The following is a 17422-nucleotide window of genomic DNA, read 5'->3' on the forward strand; positions in this document are numbered from 1 at the left end:
AAAAACTAAAGATGAGGGGTTGTGAGAGAATCAATGTAGTGTTTGCAAGGGAGAGGATTTCAATCCATTTCCATACATCTTAATCCTTAAGCCAAAATACGAAAGTTTTTAGAAGTTCCTGGAGAACTATACTGGAGAGTACTTTTTGGAAAGGGTTACTGAAATGCCATGTGTCTCATCCTTCCCCAAGGAGTAGATACCAATAGTATTACCTCTTGAACCCATGTCCAAAAAGAAGGAACTTCAGGGCTATTACTCAGAGATCTTGACATATGTTACCAGCAGCTTGAAGAATACATTAGACTGGTGTGATTCACATTTAAGAAACCTAAAGGGCAAGAGATGGGCTAGCTAATGACTCCAGGATGTCAGAGTGAAAAAGGCTTATTGATATGTTGGAATGAGCACTTCGATACTGTGTCAGTGAAGATCATGCAAATGCTCACTATGGATCAGAGATGCATCACATGGAAGAGAGAGAGAACACTGTCAGAGACACTGACCACAGAAAGAAGCTGGAGGCTCCTTTGAATACACAGGAGCCAAGAAAAGAGTAAGCAAGCATCAACTGAAGAAGAGATGTATTTGCTTCCCACAAGGAAGCTACAGGACAGAGAACTCTAGCAATCAGGAAGAATTTCTGAATTATCAACAAAATTACTTATATAAGAAGTGTGGATCCTGCTTGGGATTCTCTCTCCCTCTCTCTCTGCCTCTCCCCCCCCTCAAAATAAACAAACATTTTAAAAAAATGGAAAAGCCATGTGGAAAAAAAGCAGTAAATAGAACTATCCCTGAGGAAGCTCAAATGTTAGACTTACTAAACAAAAACTTTAAATCACTTCTTTCAAATACGTTCAAAGATAAAAGAACCACATGTAAAGAACTAAATGAGAATAAGAGAATGACATCTCTCCAATTAGAGAATATAGAGATAAGTTTTTGAAGTACCAGAAATTTGGAGTTGAAAAGTATAATAGCTGAAATAAGTAACTCTCGAGAGAGGCACATCATATTTGAGCTTGCAGAAGGAAGAATCAGTAAACTTGAAAATAAATCAATTGGGATTATCTGGTTTGAGGAACATAATGAAAAAAGAATGGAGAAAAATGAACAGAGTCTTAGACTTGTGGGATAGCATTAAACATATCAACATAAGCACAAGGGGACCCAAATGGAGGAGAAAGAAAGGCGAAAATAGTATTTGAAGAATTAATGGCCTACGATTTCCCAAATTTAATGAAGAGCATTATCTACACATCCAAGAATCTCAACAAACTCCAGCTTGGATGAACTCAAGAATATTCATACCTAGACACACAATAAATGGCTGAAAACCATTTAAGTATGTGATGTGTAACTTGAATGCATAGTTGAAGATCTTAAAAAAAATTTTTTTTTAATCTTTATTTTTGAGAGACAGAGACAGAGTGCAAGGGGGGGAGCAACAGAGAGAGGAGACACAGGATCTGAAGCAGGCTCCAGGCTCTGAGCCGTCAGCACAGAGCCCGATGCGGGGCTGGAACTCACGATCCGTGAGTTCACGACCTGAGCCGAAGTCGGACGCTCAACTGACTGAGCCACCCAGGTGCCCCCCCCATTTTTTTTAATGTTTATTTATTTTTGAGAGAGAGATAGAGCACAAGCAGGGGCAGAGAGAGAGGGAGACACAGAATCTGAAGCGGCTTTAGGCTCTGAGCTGTCAGCACAGAGCCCGACGCATGGCTCAAACCCACAAACTGAGATCATGACCTGAGTTGAAGTCAGATGCTTAACTGACTGAGCCACCCAGGTGCCCCAATGATTTTTTAGATTATATCTTACTGAATGGCTCCAGGAAACAACTTCAAATTTCATGAAAAGAGATGTTTTTCTTGAGATTAATTAAATGAGATCTGGTCTCAAAAATGAGAGGCAAAAGTGCACAGAATATAGCAGAGAAAGAATATGAAAACTGAAATTGATAACTTTATATTCTGGGGGTTATTTGGGCAAAGCATTATCAAGATAACGTACAGGTAACTAATCTCTGTTCACCTCAAACCTCTTTCCCAGGCTCATTACTTTTCCACTCCCAGAAAACGGCAAGTAACTTATTCCAAAGGAGAATGAACAAATCATTAAATCCTTCAGAAAAATACAGTTTGATGTAATTTCATCATCTAGGAATTTTCCCTATGTTTTTCTATTGACTTCTCAACTATAGCAGCTTGGGAATATGTCCCTTTTTAATTAATAGAGAAAATTTTAAACATATGCATAAGTAGGGAAATTAGCATAATGAACCCCCAGGTAGCCATTATTGAGCTTCAATAATTATGAAGTCATGGCCAATCTTTTTTCATTACACTCCCCCAGTGTCTCCTCCACTTATTTTGAAGCAAATTCAGGCTATCATTTTAACTGTAAATATTTTAGTATATATTGCTAAAAGATAAGAGCTTTTTAAATTTTTTTTTTTCAACGTTTATTTATTTTTGGGACAGAGAGAGACAGAGCATGAATGGGGGAGGGGCAGAGAGAGAAGGAGACACAGAATCGGAAACAGGCTCCAGGCTCTGAGCCATCAGCCCAGAGCCTGACGCAGGGCTCGAACTCACAGACCGCGAGATCGTGACCTGGCTGAAGTCGGACGCTTAACCGACTGCGCCACCCAGGCGCCCCGATAAGAGCTTTTTAAAACACATAACCACAATATCATAACATCTAAGAAATTTTAAAGTAATTCCTAAATGTAATCAAATATCCAGTTGGTATTCAAATTTACAATTATGTCAATTTTTTAAAACACTGAATCAGTATCCAAATGAAGTCTACATACCAGGATTGGATAATGTGTCTCTTAAATCTCTTTTAAGCTATAGGGGTGTATCTTGTAATTTATCTGTTGAAGAAACAGTTATTTATCATCTTCCACATGCCTGGATTTCGCTGATTGTACCCTAATAATATAATATATTCCTCTATCTTCTGTAGTTCTTATAAAATTGTGGTTGGATATAGCAGTTTGACCAGAGTAGATTCATTTTTGCTGAGGGAAGACTGTTGATGCTGTGTTCTCTTGTCTAAAGGTTCATAATGTCTGATTGTCATGTTAGCCGCTGTTGGTGATTAATGCTTAGGGATCTTTAGGGGTTACCCAATGGTTATAATTACCTAATCCTATTATTCTTTCTTCATTGAATTAGAATACTTCTATAAAGAGAAACTTCTCTTTATCTAGTATTTGGTTACTTTGTAGTAGCATTTTTCTAAGATAAGATAAATGCTGAACTTTTTTCCCTTTAGTTACCAATTTCCAAAATGAGTTGGTTAACTAGCATCATCTACTGGTAGCTAATTAGTTTTGCTTTAAATATCATTATAAACTCATGGGCTCAATATACTTGATATGTTTCAACCCACAATAGTTATTATTCTAATACTCAAATTGTTCCATCTTTGCCCTGTGGAAGCTTTTTCATGCTTGGCTCCTGTGAACGCATCAGTTAACTCAGCAAGCCTGGGTTGGTCAAACACTGCACATTCTCAAGAAGGGTCTGTTTTTGTGGCCACTGGCTAGAGTATTACTTTCCTAGGGCTGCCATAACAAATTACCACAAACTGCATGGCTTAAAACAGTAGATATTTATTGTCTCCCAATCCTGATGGAGGCCAGAAATGTAAAATCAAGATGTTGGCAGGGCCATACTTCCTCTGAAATGGGGAGAATCTTTTCTTGCCTTTTCAGGTTCTGGAGTTGCCAGCAATCCTTGGTTTTTCTTGGCTTGTAGATATAGCACTCCAACCACTGCCTCTGTTGTCACATGGCTATCTTCTTACTGTGTCTCTTTTCTTATAAAGACACCAGTCATACTGGATTAAAGGTCAACCCTCCTCCGGTATTACTTCATCTTAACTGATTACATTTGCAATGACCCTATTTCCAAATAAGGTCAAATACTGAGGTAATGGGGGTTAGGACTTCAACATAACTTTTTGATCGATAGGACTCAACCTGTAACAGCTGGCTCCTGGAAAACGAACTCTTGAAATGCACTGATTAAAAAAAAAATAAGTTCTGGGGCGCCTGGGTGGCTCAGTTGGTTGAGTGTCTGACTTTGGCTCAGGCCATGATCTCATGGTTTGTGAGTTCAAGCCCCACGTCGGGCTCTGTGCTGACAGCATAGAGCCTGGAGCCTGCTTTGAATTCTGTGTCTCCCTCTCTCACTGCTCCTCCCCCGCTCATGCTCTCTCTCTCTCTCTCTCTCTCTCTCTCTCTCCTTCAAAAATAAAAAAAAAATTAAAAAAAGTTCTGATAAAAGTGTTTTGCATGCTTGGAGTTTTGAATCCAACTGTACTGGTTTGTCTAGGTAGTTTGACCAAACAAACGTGATTATGGTAAAATCAACTTTCCTTTAGGAGATCTGAAACTTCAGAAACTATAGCCTGTGTGATTGACCCCCCCCCCCAATAAAAACCCTGAACATCTAGGCTCAAGGTATCTTCCCTAGTAGATAACATGATGCACATGTTGTCACAACTCATTACTGGAGGGATTAGCACATCCTGTTCAACTCCACTGGGAGGATTCTTGCAAGCTTGCACCTGGTATCCTCCAGATTTCACCTTATGTGCCTTTTGTTTTGCTGATTTTTATCACTGAACTGTAATAAAGTATAATTGAATATAATGACTTGTGAGTCATTCTAACAAATCATGAAATTTGGGAGTGGTCATAGGAACCCCCAACACTGCTCCAAAGCCCTTTTGACATAAACCTAGTAAATGATGATAGTCTTCTAACTTCCTAAAGGGACAAGAAGTTCCAGGGTGATCAAACATTTCTCCAAGGAATCCTGGCTCCTTTCAATGGGAAATAATAACTCAAAGACTGTATTCTGTATGCTAAAGATGGGCATACCTTGGGGTACCTGGGTGGCTCACTTGGTTAAGCATCTGACTTTGGCTCAGGTCATGATCTCATGGTTTGTGGGTTCGAGCCCTGCATCAAGTTCTGCGCTGACAGCTCAGAGCCTGGATCCTACTTCAGATTCTGTGTCTCCCTCTCTCTCTGCCCCTTCTGCACTCATTCTTTCTCTCTCAAAAATAAATAAAACATTACAAAAAAATTTAAAGATGGGCATACCTTAAATACAACTTATTCCAGGAAATTACACTGAATTTTAGAATAAATCTTTCAAATGCCAAATAAATGTTTAAAGTAGTTGGTATTTAAAGACTCAAGGAAGGCAGAAGTATCTGGATTTGATGACATTCTTACCTCTAAACAATTCTCTTCCTTACCTAGTTAACTGACAAAGTTCAGGAAAAGCTCTTCTGAAGGCAAAAAATATTTGAGTTAATCATTTTAAACTATAATCCAGAACTACAATCAGTAAAAAGCAAAAACAGAAAATTGGATAAAGGGGAATAGAGCAGGGGCAGGCATCTAAGTGCCTAAATATTTCTTCCTTTCTAATCATGACCAATATTCCTTTTTGAATAGTACTAGAAAACAGATGTACTGTTTCTAATTTTAATTACAATTAAAGGTATACAAAGGAGGTTATCCTTAAAATTTTTTTAATGTTTATTTGTTTATTTTGAGACAGATGGAGAATGTAAGCAGGGGAGGGGCAGAGAGAGGGAGAGAGAATCCCAAGCAGGCTCCCCAGTGTCAGTGCAGAGGCTGACATGGGGCTCAAAACCATGAACCTTGATATCATGACCTGAGCCAAAACCAAGAGTCGGACACTTAACTGACTGAGCCACCCAGGCACCCCACTTATCTTTACAATTTATATTTAAAAATTAAGAAAACAGCTAGTCCTATCTGTCACTCTTCTTTTCTTTATAGTATTATGCTTTTTGTTTTTTAATAAACTCCTTCCCTATGCTAAAGTTAAAAACATAGCCAATCTATATTTTCTCCATAAGGATTTTGTATTACCAGTATTATTTTTTTTTAGCTCATACTTATATAGAATTCATTATGTGCCAGGCACTATTCTAAGCATTTTTATTTTAAGATTTTGTTTTATATCTTATTTTAAGAGAAAGAGAGGGGGAGAGGGGCAGAGGGAGAGAGAGAGAGAGAGAAAGAGAGAGAGAGAGAATCTCAAGCAGGCTCCATGGTCGGCACAGAGCCTGATGCAGGGCGTGACCCCACAACCCTGGGATCATGACCTGAGCTGAAACCAAGAGTAGACTGAGCCACCCAGATGCCCCCAAATTTTATTGTTAAGTAATTTCTACACCCAACATGAGGCTCAAACTCACAACCCCAAGATCAAGAGTCACATGCCCTGCCAACTGAACCAGTTAGGCATCCCTTAAGCATTTAAAAAAATTCATCTATTTATAAAAACCCTATGTGGTCAGTGCTGTTCTTATCACCATCTCATAGATGAAGAAGCAGTCACTGACAGGTTACATCACTTGGTCACAAGGTCACATGGCTAGTAAGTGGTGAAGCCATATCTCATCAATCTAGACTACCAGAACTTTGAACACCTCACCAACCCACAGGATTTCACTTGTTCATTACACTGAGAACATCATGCTTATTTTACCTGGTAAGATACCTTGGAAAAATACAGGCATGCCAGAGAGTGGAAGAATCACACAAAAATTTAGGAACCTGAGACCTCGATGAAGTCCCTAGAGGTGTAGTACTAGAGTATGCCAAGATATTCTCTTCAAAGTGAAGGACAGGCTGCCATGGATCAGCCCACCACCACCACTTAGAAAGAAACATGGTCCTATATGGACCTCTTTAAAGTCTGGAAACAAAATAAACCATATTTTAAAGTGCTGTTTTACCCCACTTCCTGAATAGCCCATAAAGCTGCCAGTTTTAAATGGGGCCCAGGACAGAAAAGGCAGTGTAGCAGGCCAGTGTGGCAGTGCAAGATACTTTGTTATTTGGATTGAAAGATCTAGCAAACTCAGTGGTGTTTGAAGTATCGGTGGTGGATGATAAAGCAGCTGTATAAAGTTACCAGTAGGCTCTGACAAGATAATCACACTACAACTAGAGCCCCACACAGAGCAGGGTTTTTCAACCTCAGCACAATTAGCACGTTGGTCACTCCTAATGCCACAAGGAGCTGTCTTGTACATGGTAGGATGTTTAGCAGTATCCCTGGCCTCTCCCCACTAGATACCAGTAGCACTCCCCTCCAAATTATGATAAACAAAATGTCTTCAAACATTGCCAAATATCCCCTAGGAGGCAATACTGCCCCGGGTTGAGAATCACTGCTTTAGAATAAAGCTGTGTCCTCTGCTGTAGATGATTATGCTACTTTTGAGAAACAGCTCCTTGCTTGGTTTTTGGGTCCTGCTTAAAGAATGACCATGGGGCACAAGTGACCATGTGACCTGATCTACCCTTAAGAACTGGGTGTTCTAACCCACCAGTTGAATGTACTAGCAGCAATCCATCATTAAGTGGAACTGATACTGTATCAGACAGCTATTCCTATCCTTCAGTGCACAAGATGATAGTTCTCTACCTTATTTAAGTCAAATGTGACCTCATAACTTGCTTTGAACAACAAGCAGAAATGACTCCTCTGGAAGCATTTAATTGCCAATATGCACTCTCCAACGTGTTCTTCACTTGCCACTATGATTACAGAGCAGAAATAAATATAAAGATGCAATGGTGATCTATCATATAGATAATAGCTGTCCTATAGTCACCCAGGCTTGCAGAATTTTACATGAGAATAAACAAATCTTTTTTTTTTTTTTAATTTTAAGCCATTATTTGAAGATTGGTTATTACCACTACATAAGAAGCTGATCCTGACTTTAAAAAAAAAGAAAGAAAGAAAAAAAAAAAAGAAACTGATCCTATGACTACAAAATGTTATATATACGATGAGGTTAGCACAGGCCCCCAAAGCACAAATGAGCCTTAAAAAACAAATGGCTCAAACATCCATGGCATACACTTCACTAAATCTATGAACCTGCAGAGTTCCCTATGATAAAAAAAGAAAGAAGTCAGGCCTGGTTTAAACATGGTTCCATATGACATTGGCATTACCCCTAACAGAGGTGGCCTTGAAACACAGCAGAAAAGGGAAATCCTCCCAGGAGGTAGATATACAAGTAGTTGTATCACAAGGTGGTTGCTCCCTATGCCTGAAGAGAAAGATGACCAGAGGTACATATCTAAGGTTTGGCTACATGGGCTCTGTCATCAGTACTTGCTCAATATGCTCATGAACAAAATGGCCTTGTCAGCAGGAATAGAAATTACCTTGGCTCAACACAGATGCCCCTCACCAATGTTTACCTGCAACTCCATGACATGCCAGGCTACCTTACACTTGCATGTATTTACTAGCTACCCTCCTCCTCTCTTGAATGCCTTTCAACTACCCTCTAGCATAACCACCTTACTCTTTCAAGACTCAGATCAGCAGTCACTTCCTCTTTATTCTTTTTTTTTAATTTCTAATGTTTATTTATTTATTTTTTTAAATTTTTTTTTTCAACGTTTATTTATTTTTGGGACAGAGAGAGACAGAGCATGAACGGGGGAGGGGCAGAGAGAGAGGGAGACACAGAATCGGAAACAGGCTCCAGGCTCTGAGCCATCAGCCCAGAGCCCGACGCGGGGCTCGAACTCACGGACCGCGAGATCGTGACCTGGCTGAAGTCGGACGCTTAACCGACTACGCCACCCAGGCGCCCCTAATGTTTATTTATTTTTGAGAGAGAGTGAGAATGAGTGGGGGAAGCAGCAGAGAGAGAGGGAGACACAGAATCAGAAGTAGGCTCCAGGCTCTGAGCCGTCAGCACAGACAGAGCCTAATGTGGGCCCCAACTCACGAACCCGTGAGATTATGACCTGAGCCGACTGCTCAACTGACTGAGCCACTAAGGCGCCCCAGTCACTTCTTCTTTAAAGTCCTTCTTAGCATACAACCCTGTATCCATTCACAGCCCCTTCTTTCCCCCTCACTCACAAATCCTCAATCTAGAGTCCACAGACTGCCAGGAATCTGTAAACAAAACTCATAAACTTTGATAGGAAAAGAATTATATCATTCTTTTTATTAATCTCTACCTAACATTTATCATTTCATTTGATTATAAATGTAGGCAAAACAAAAACAAAACAAAAATATCCATAGTATTTTCTGTGTCTTGGTCACCAACAGATATCACAGGTAGTTTCATATCAAATTACAGTTATTGCAGACATCAAAATATCATTTATACTCATCATTACTTCATGCCATGTTTTTCTGGTTAAAGAGCTTCTGCTCTACACTGGGGGGGAAAAGCTATTTGCAACAACAGTCTCTCTTCTTAAAAGCACACAAAACATCAAGAGTGATTCTTTTAGGACCTCTTTCTCTAGCCTTTAGGGAAGGGAAACGGCCTTCATTCCTTCTTCTTAGGAAGCAGAGAACAACTGATTTATTCCCATTAATATTGCTCTTTGAAAGGAGTCATCTCTCCCTCTCCATCTTAAGGCTCTTGGAAATTGATATGGTACATAGAATGACGGTGGTAACTAGTCCTAATAGCACACAGTACTTAATACTTTCCATTCCCAGAAACCTGTATACAAGTTTATTAGTCCTATTATTAAACTCTTGGCTTCTCTAGGACAGGGAACATTCCTCAGCTGTGTTTGTATTTCCAGTTCTAACAAGGCCAGAGCACAGTTAGCACTTAATTCACGTCTAGTGGATGGATGACTTAACAGCAACAAATGGGCAGTCAGCAGCAGAATCAGCAGAGAAGACAGGAAGCAAATATGGCAGAGACTATTAGTTCCCACCCAATATAGATACCTACCCCTATTCCCATTGATTTGGTCTACATGTTCAGCTAAAAGCCATTTCAGAACCTCACTTATAGCCAAATGACTAAGTTCTGGTAAATGAGATCAGAAGAAATAGTGTGTGGGTAATTCTAGAAAGATTTCTTTCTTTTTTTTTTTCAATATTTATTTTGGGGAGAGAAAGCATGAGTGGGGGGTGGGGCAGAGACAGAGGGAGAGAGAGAATCTGAAGCAGGCTCCATGCTGTCAGCACAGAGCCCGACGTGACCTGAGCCAAAGTCGGATGCTCAACTGACTGAGCCACTCAGGTACCCCTAGAAAGATTTCTTAGAAGATGAGACGTGTGCCCCCTTTGTTCTCCGCCTTTCTTTCTTCAAGTTTCTGATTTTTTTCCACAAGACAAAGAGATGAACTACTATCCCGTTTAAGCAATGGTTATTTCTTGTTTCTAGCAGCCAAACACAATTGCTTACTGATAAGGTAAAAAAAAGACTCCTAGCAACAAATCTGTGATCTAAGATGCCAACAGCCATCTTAGCTATGCTTCAATTTAATGATGATAAAACATAAAATATTTCCACTGAAATAGGGGGTAGAGTAGGAAGGAAGACTAAACAAAGAGCCTGTACTCTGTGAAGGTACAGCACTATTATAGTTCAGCTGGAGGGGTGTTTATAGTAGTGTGATACAGTGACAAGATTTCATAATACTGTACTATAACTTCTTGCCAACATTTGGGAGTTATGTTCTAGAACAGTACTGTGGCTTATAAAACTGTGACTGGCAAGACCAAATTATATGAAAATAAGAAGTTAGAAAAAATAAACATTTTGATGAAAGATGTTAAATTAGCTGTTTAAAAGCTGTTTGAATAGGGGTGCCTGGGTGGCTCAGTCAGTTAAGCATCCGACTTTGGCTCAGGTCATGATCTCACAGTTGGTGAATTCAAGCCCTGCATCATGCTCTCTGCTGTCAGTGCGGAGCCTGCTTTGGATCCTATCTCCCTCCTCTGTCTGCCCCCCCTCTGTTGGTTCTCTCCTTCTCTCACTCTCTCTCAAAATAAACAAACTTTAAAAGACAATAATAAGGGGCGCCTGGGTGGATCAGTCGGTTAAGCGTCTGACTTCGGCTCAGGTCATGATCTCACGGTCCGTGAGTTCAAGCCCCGCGTTGGGCTCTGTGCTGACAGCTCAGAGCCTGGAGCCTGTTTCAGATTCTGTGTCTCCCTCTCTCTCTGACCCTCCCCTGTTCATGCTCTGTCTCTCTCTGTCTCAAAAATAAATAAACGTTAAAAAAATTTTTTTAATTAAAAAAAAAGACAATAATAAAAGCTGTTCGTATAAAAAATGTATCAGTGACCTTTCTACAGATTAACCTCCTTCAAGTTCCCAAGTAATGCTGTTGTTGTAAGCATAACAATCAAATAAGGTTGATTTCCTCACATATTATGCAAACTATTCTATTTCACAAAGATTTTGAACCTGCCTTACCTGGATTGCCATTTAACATCTTTTGTACTTGTATTTTTATTTTTACTTGTTAAGTCTCAGCAAAACTTTTCACAGTTCTTAGCAAATATGTCATTTTGGGGGAGTGTTTTTTATCCTTACATTAAGAAAATGGAAAATAATCTGATCTCTCTGTAGATTACTGTTAATAGACTGAATATGTCTCCCCAAAATTCATATAATGAAATACTAACCCCTAATGTAACAGTATCAGAAGGTGGGGCCTTTGGGAAGTGATTAAGTCATGAAGGTAGAGCCCTCGTAAGTGGGATAAATACACTTATACAAGAGACCCCAGACAGCTCTCTCCCACTTTTGCCATGTGATAACACAATAAGAGGACAGCCATTTCTGAACCAGGAAGTGTGCTGTCAGTGAAGCACAACTTGCTGGTACATTGACCTTGTACTTCTCAGCTTCCAGAATTGGGACAAATAAATGTTTGTTGTTTAGGCCACCTAGTTTATGGTATTTGGTTATAGCAGCTCAAACTGACTGTGACAGAGGTCTTCTTCTATTTCTCCATTCCCCTGAATTTAGGCTAGCTTGGTGAGTTGCTTTTGGAAGGAACGTTATGAAAGTTGTGAAGCCTAAGCCCCAAAGAGGGCTTGCAGCCCTGCAGCTTCCACCTTCACTTTTTTAGAATGCTGCCCTGAAAATGCCATGTAAGGATGCCAGACTAGCCTACTAGAGAATGAGAAGCCATACTGAGAAGACTGAAGGACTTTAATGGACAGCCAGCACCAAGTGCAAACATGCGAGTGAGGACACCTTGGACCTTCCAACTCAGTCAATTCTCCAGGCAGTTTCAACTACATGAGAGTCCAGTGAAACCAACAGAGGTACTGCTCAGTAAACCTACAGAATGATGAAAAATTATCAATCTCTTTGCCCTCAGTCATTAGGTTTTGGCACAGTGTGTTAGGCACCAATATAAAAACAAAACTTTAAAGTAACAATACTTAAAATAGTACCTTAAAGATGAGAAAAATCACTCAAGATTTTTGTTTTTATCTTTAATTCACCTATTGTAGTATTCTGAAGGTCATGCTGACTCCAATGCTTCATTCCACTATGATTTAAAAAAAATAAAATTACGGTGCCTGGATGGCTCAGTCTGTTAAGCATCCAACTTCGGCTCAGGTCATGATCTGTGGTTCACAAGTTTGAGCCCCACGTCAGACTATGCTGAGAGCTCAGAGCCTGAAGCCTGCTTCAGATTCTGTCTCCCCCTCTCTCTCTGCCCCTCCCCCGCTCATGCTCTATCTCTCAAAAATAAATAAACATTAAAAAAAATGAAATTAATGTATGAAAGTACAACAGGGAACCATTAAAGGATTATGCATGTGGTAAGTAATATGTGATGGGCACTTCAGAAAGAGTACTCTGGTTGCACTGTAGAATGGACTGGAGTGAGAAAAGACTGAAGCCAGGGTGACCCATAAGACTGTTGGAATAGTCCTAGTGAAAGGCCTAGAAAGAGGTGAGAGGCCTGAACTATCATTACTGCTGCTGCTACTACTATTATATTTATTGTGTATTTATGATGCACCAAGTACTGTAATAAGAACCTTACTTATATTTTCTCATTTAATCTTTGTAATTACCCTTCAAAATTTTTTAATTTTGAAATAGACTCACAGGAAGTTCCAAAAATATGTGCCAGGAGGTCCCAGGTACCCTTGGTCTACTTTCCCCCAATGGTAACATCTTGCATAACTATGATAAAATATCAAGACCAGGAAATTCACATTGGTACAGTCTACAGAGGTTATTCAGGTTATCACCAGTTATATAAGCACTCATTTGTGTGTGTATGTGTGTGTGTGTGTAGTTTTGTACAATTTTATAACATATGTATATTTGTGTAACGACTGCCACAATCAAGATACAGAACTATTCTATCAAGAGGCTCCCCTCTCCCTGGTTCCTAACCCCTGGTAATGATTAATCTGCCCTTCATCACTACAATTTTGTTATTTAAAGAACATTATATACATAGAATCATACAGTATGTAACCTTTTGAGAGTGGCTTTTTTCACTTGAGAGTCTTCCAAGATGTTGTATGTATCAGTAGCTCGTTCTTTTTTATTGCTCGTTCTAGTGGTCCATGGTATAAATGTGCCAGTTTGTGTAACCATTCACTTGTTGAAGAACATTTGAATTGTTTCCAGTTTGGAGCTATTTGTAATAAAGTTGCTATGAACATTTATGTACAGGTTTTGTATGAATGTAAGTTTCAATTTCTCTGGAATAAATGCCTAAGAATGCAATTGGACAGTTGTACAACTCTGTTTTTAAACAAAGAAATTGAGACTACAAATGTAGATCTCAAATTCTAATCTAGATAGTACACCTCTAAGTCCTAACTCTTCATACTTTTTTTAAAGGTTATAGAAATTGAGAGAAGTAAATGGGATTTAAAAAGTAATAAGAAGGTAGAGTCCACAGAACCTAACATTATTGACATGAGGGGTATATGAATAAAAAGTGTCAAAGATAATACAAGGTTCCAGCTTTACCACATAGATGATAAAAGAATAAAACATGAATTCACTTTTAGACATACTTTATTTGAGGGACCTGCAGGTCATTCTCATCTAGAAGGCAATTAGGTTTATAGGATAGGAACCAGAAATCAAGAAAAAGCTCTGGATTAAAGACTCAGATTTAAGAATCATCACATTTAGATGCTGAGAAAACAAAATCAAAAGAACAAGGTACAGAATGACAAGAGATCTGACCACAGAACTCTGAACAGAAACATTCACTCCTAGTGTTTTCCCACCAACAATAAAGCAGTAGGTACTATGATAGACTGCAAATTCATATTAACTTTAGATTTTACAATTATCAAGTAGAAAGAACCACAGTATACTCTCCACTCCCATTTTCATTTAGACAGAAGTAACTACAAAAGGAATACATTCTGATTAAAAAGCTTTATTACTACTGTTTAATACCATAATGGTAGATACATGTCATTTTGCATTTGTCCAATGTACAATACCAAGACTGAACCCTAATGTAAGGTATGGACTTTGGTCCAATTCTAGTTTGGTTCTAAAACTAGATAGCTTTCAGAGACATTAAAAGAACAAGACATGACTAAATATCTGTGCAAATCAGCACAGGTCTGAATCATGGAAGAAATTAGCTTGGTTTATGGAAAGCAGCTAACTGCCAAGTAAAAACTAATCCAAACCAAAACATTCAGCACAATTTTTATTTCTGGAAATTTTAGCTCCTGGCTAGAAAATCTACCCCAAATATGACATTAAATGGTGAAATTTTATTGAGCTATAAAAATATTGGTTGATTTGGCAGCCCTTTCTTTTCAAGTGAAAACTACTATTGCTATTTTACACAAGTATGAGAGCCGTGAATTAGATGAATAATTCTAAAATGGAAGCCAGTGATGAACCATATCATCTAGGAGGGTCTTTTTTTCTTCAAAATACATCTACCTCCCTTCATATTCCCCCTATCTGAAGCGAAGTGGAGGTGATATAATGGATATGTGCGTATGATTTTTTTTTTTTTAGCTCCTAGATTATTCTGATACATATGTAACTCGCCACCTTCATGGAGAATTTCTGAATTAGGTCCAACTCTATTTTTAAACACTGTATCAACAGCAGGCAAAGGACCAGAGCTACAAAGAGAAAAGAGCTCAGTAGAAGGCTCAGCAGGTAAGGGCTGTACTCACGCCAGTTGTAAGCCACCTTCAGAGCTTTCTATGCCTGCTCCCTCCAGAATTCATTATGTTACATTTCAGACAATGACAAATACTCCGGTCATCATCCTGAGAAAGCACATAGTCTACTAGCAGGATAAAAATATAAAAAGAAGCTATTTTAAACATGAGAAAAACTAAGAAGCCACAAAGAATGAAAGACAGAAATTCCTCTGTTCTTGCATTAAAAGAACAACAACAAAGTACTTTTTTGTGTGCAGCTAGTAACTTGTTTGGAGACTTTCTGTCCACATTTTATTATTTTATTATGTAGCATTGTTTTTTTTTTTTCAACGTTTATTTATTTTTGGGACAGAGAGAGACAGAGCATGAACGGGGGAGGGGCAGAGAGAGAGGGAGACACAGAATCGGAAACAGGCTCCAGGCTCCGAGCCATCAGCCCAGAGCCTGACGCGGGGCTCGAACTCACGGACCGCGAGATGGTGACCTGGCTGAAGTCGGACGCTTAACCGACTGCGCCACCCAGGCGCCCCTAGCATTGGTTTTTCTATTATAAAGCTCAGTCAAGCTGAAAATCTTAATCATTATAGAACTTAATAAAACACTATTAAATGCCAAAACTGTGAATTAAAAACATTCAAACAAACCCAAATCCATATTGCATATCAAGATGGCTTAACAGTTGGGTTAAAAAAGCTTTGAAGGTCTATTTTAGAGCAAAAAATTTTATTTCTTTACACCCAGTGTTTCAAATTCCTTATAAACAGCTCCAATACTGAAATGTGTCAGAAAACGGGGCTTCTAATGATGTGGAAATAATAAGCCAATTATTATTATATTCTAATTCTGACTAGTGTTTTTTAAATCACTTGGTAATTTCCTACCCAATGTTCAACTCTGTTGCATTCTACAATGACACCTACTGGCCATTCAACATCAGCCATTAGTTCTCTAAGACAGCTCTAGCAGGCTGGTTACATAAGAAGAAGAAACACATACATACACACAGAAACACACAGACACGCACACCATCCTGCAAAAAAGCAGAGATTTGTTCACAGGTACTCACACTACAGAAATGCACTCAAAATAGAAGCAGAAGTATTCCTTGTGACTGAGATAGAATTACTCTTGCAAAAAGGTAAAAAGACAATGAGTGAAACACCAAGTATCAAAATTTTTATCTGAAGTACTGATAAATATCTCAGTACTCTAAACATTTCAGAACAAACTCCAATGATCCACCTCTCTTTACCAAATGATATTTAGAGAAAAAAGCAAGTCTTTTAATTTAGGTTCTGGGATATACTAATATAAATTATCATTAATCCAAAAAGGAAAATTATACACTTGCTCATACTACATTAGTCTTTATCTTCTCAGCTACAGGCTACATTTCAATCAGCTTAAATTTTAGCAATTTATAATGCTTCTTTTAAAACACCTCTCCAGTGGGCTATAAAATCAAATTTTATAGCAAAATGTAGTTCGACCTTTGGTAACACCCACGGAATGGAATTCCTATTTTATTCTACATTGCACTGTGCAAACAATTATAAAAACTCAAAAAATGTTAATTTACAGTTAATTATGTCTGTAAATACATTTTACTTCAGTAGGAAAGGTTCAAAGAGCATACTTATTAAACCTAAGAAACAATTCGTAACTAGTTCATCAGACTTAAAAAGCAAATTACTTAAAAGATGACTTCCCCGCCCTACCTCCTTCAAACCACCACCTTATTTTCATAGTCCCTAACATTCACAATTCGGGGGGGGGGGGCGGAAATCTAGCAACTAATTTTCTAGTCATTTTCCAACTCGCACTTACCTCCTACTATAGATTTTTGCGGCTCTCCACTTTCCTGAAGATTAAAAAAGAAAAAAGTATTTGTAATCAACCTTGACCCTCAAAACAAATAAATTCATGAACTATACAAACACGAACCTAGCCGCTCGTCTCAAACTAACATTATCTCTCAACCCAAATCCGTATTTGGGATAAGCTCTTCCTGATTACTCTATCCTTCATGCTTCTTTACCTACAGAGACTGCCAAGGTAGAAACCACTCAAATCAACGAAAAAACTATTCTGACACATCAATAGGTTGCAAGACCTCTTCCAAGAGCGACAACCTAGTTATTTGGGTAAATGATAGCCAACGATTACATAATGTATAGCTATAAAGAGTTTGAAGGATCTGACCGCCAGTAAATGTTTCTTCTCCACACACCCTTCCCACCCCGGGAAATGGCCATAAGAAGCAATTCCTAGGATTTCTCTCAGGTGCCTGCAATGCCGCGTCCTTTTCTCTCTTGGAGCTTCATGCAAGGAAGTCGTCCAGCCCTCATGATACCGTCTTGCTCCTGCCTCTCTCCTCTCTCTGCCAGCGCCACCGCATCCCCCCACGCCCTAGGCCCCCT

General features: G+C 39.0%; 1 protein-coding gene across 4 annotated transcripts in view; it reads right to left on the reverse strand.

Annotated features, from left to right (window-relative positions):
- The window catches only part of FAM126B (family with sequence similarity 126 member B), an 89460-nt gene that overhangs the window by 71770 nt on the left and 268 nt on the right, over positions 1–17422 (reverse strand). For 3 of the 4 annotated variants that reach the window (XM_030324571.2, XM_030324565.2, XM_030324566.1), the window contains exon 2: positions 16830–16863. The exons of the other annotated variant lie outside the window; for it this stretch is intronic. The gene's annotated coding sequence lies outside the window, so the exon portion shown is untranslated. The remainder of the gene's footprint in view (positions 1–16829; positions 16864–17422) is intronic. 4 annotated transcript variants of the gene reach the window in all.

The sequence above is a fragment of the Lynx canadensis genome, chromosome C1, assembly GCF_007474595.2.
Source record: "Lynx canadensis isolate LIC74 chromosome C1, mLynCan4.pri.v2, whole genome shotgun sequence".
Lineage (NCBI taxonomy): Eukaryota > Metazoa > Chordata > Mammalia > Carnivora > Felidae > Lynx > Lynx canadensis.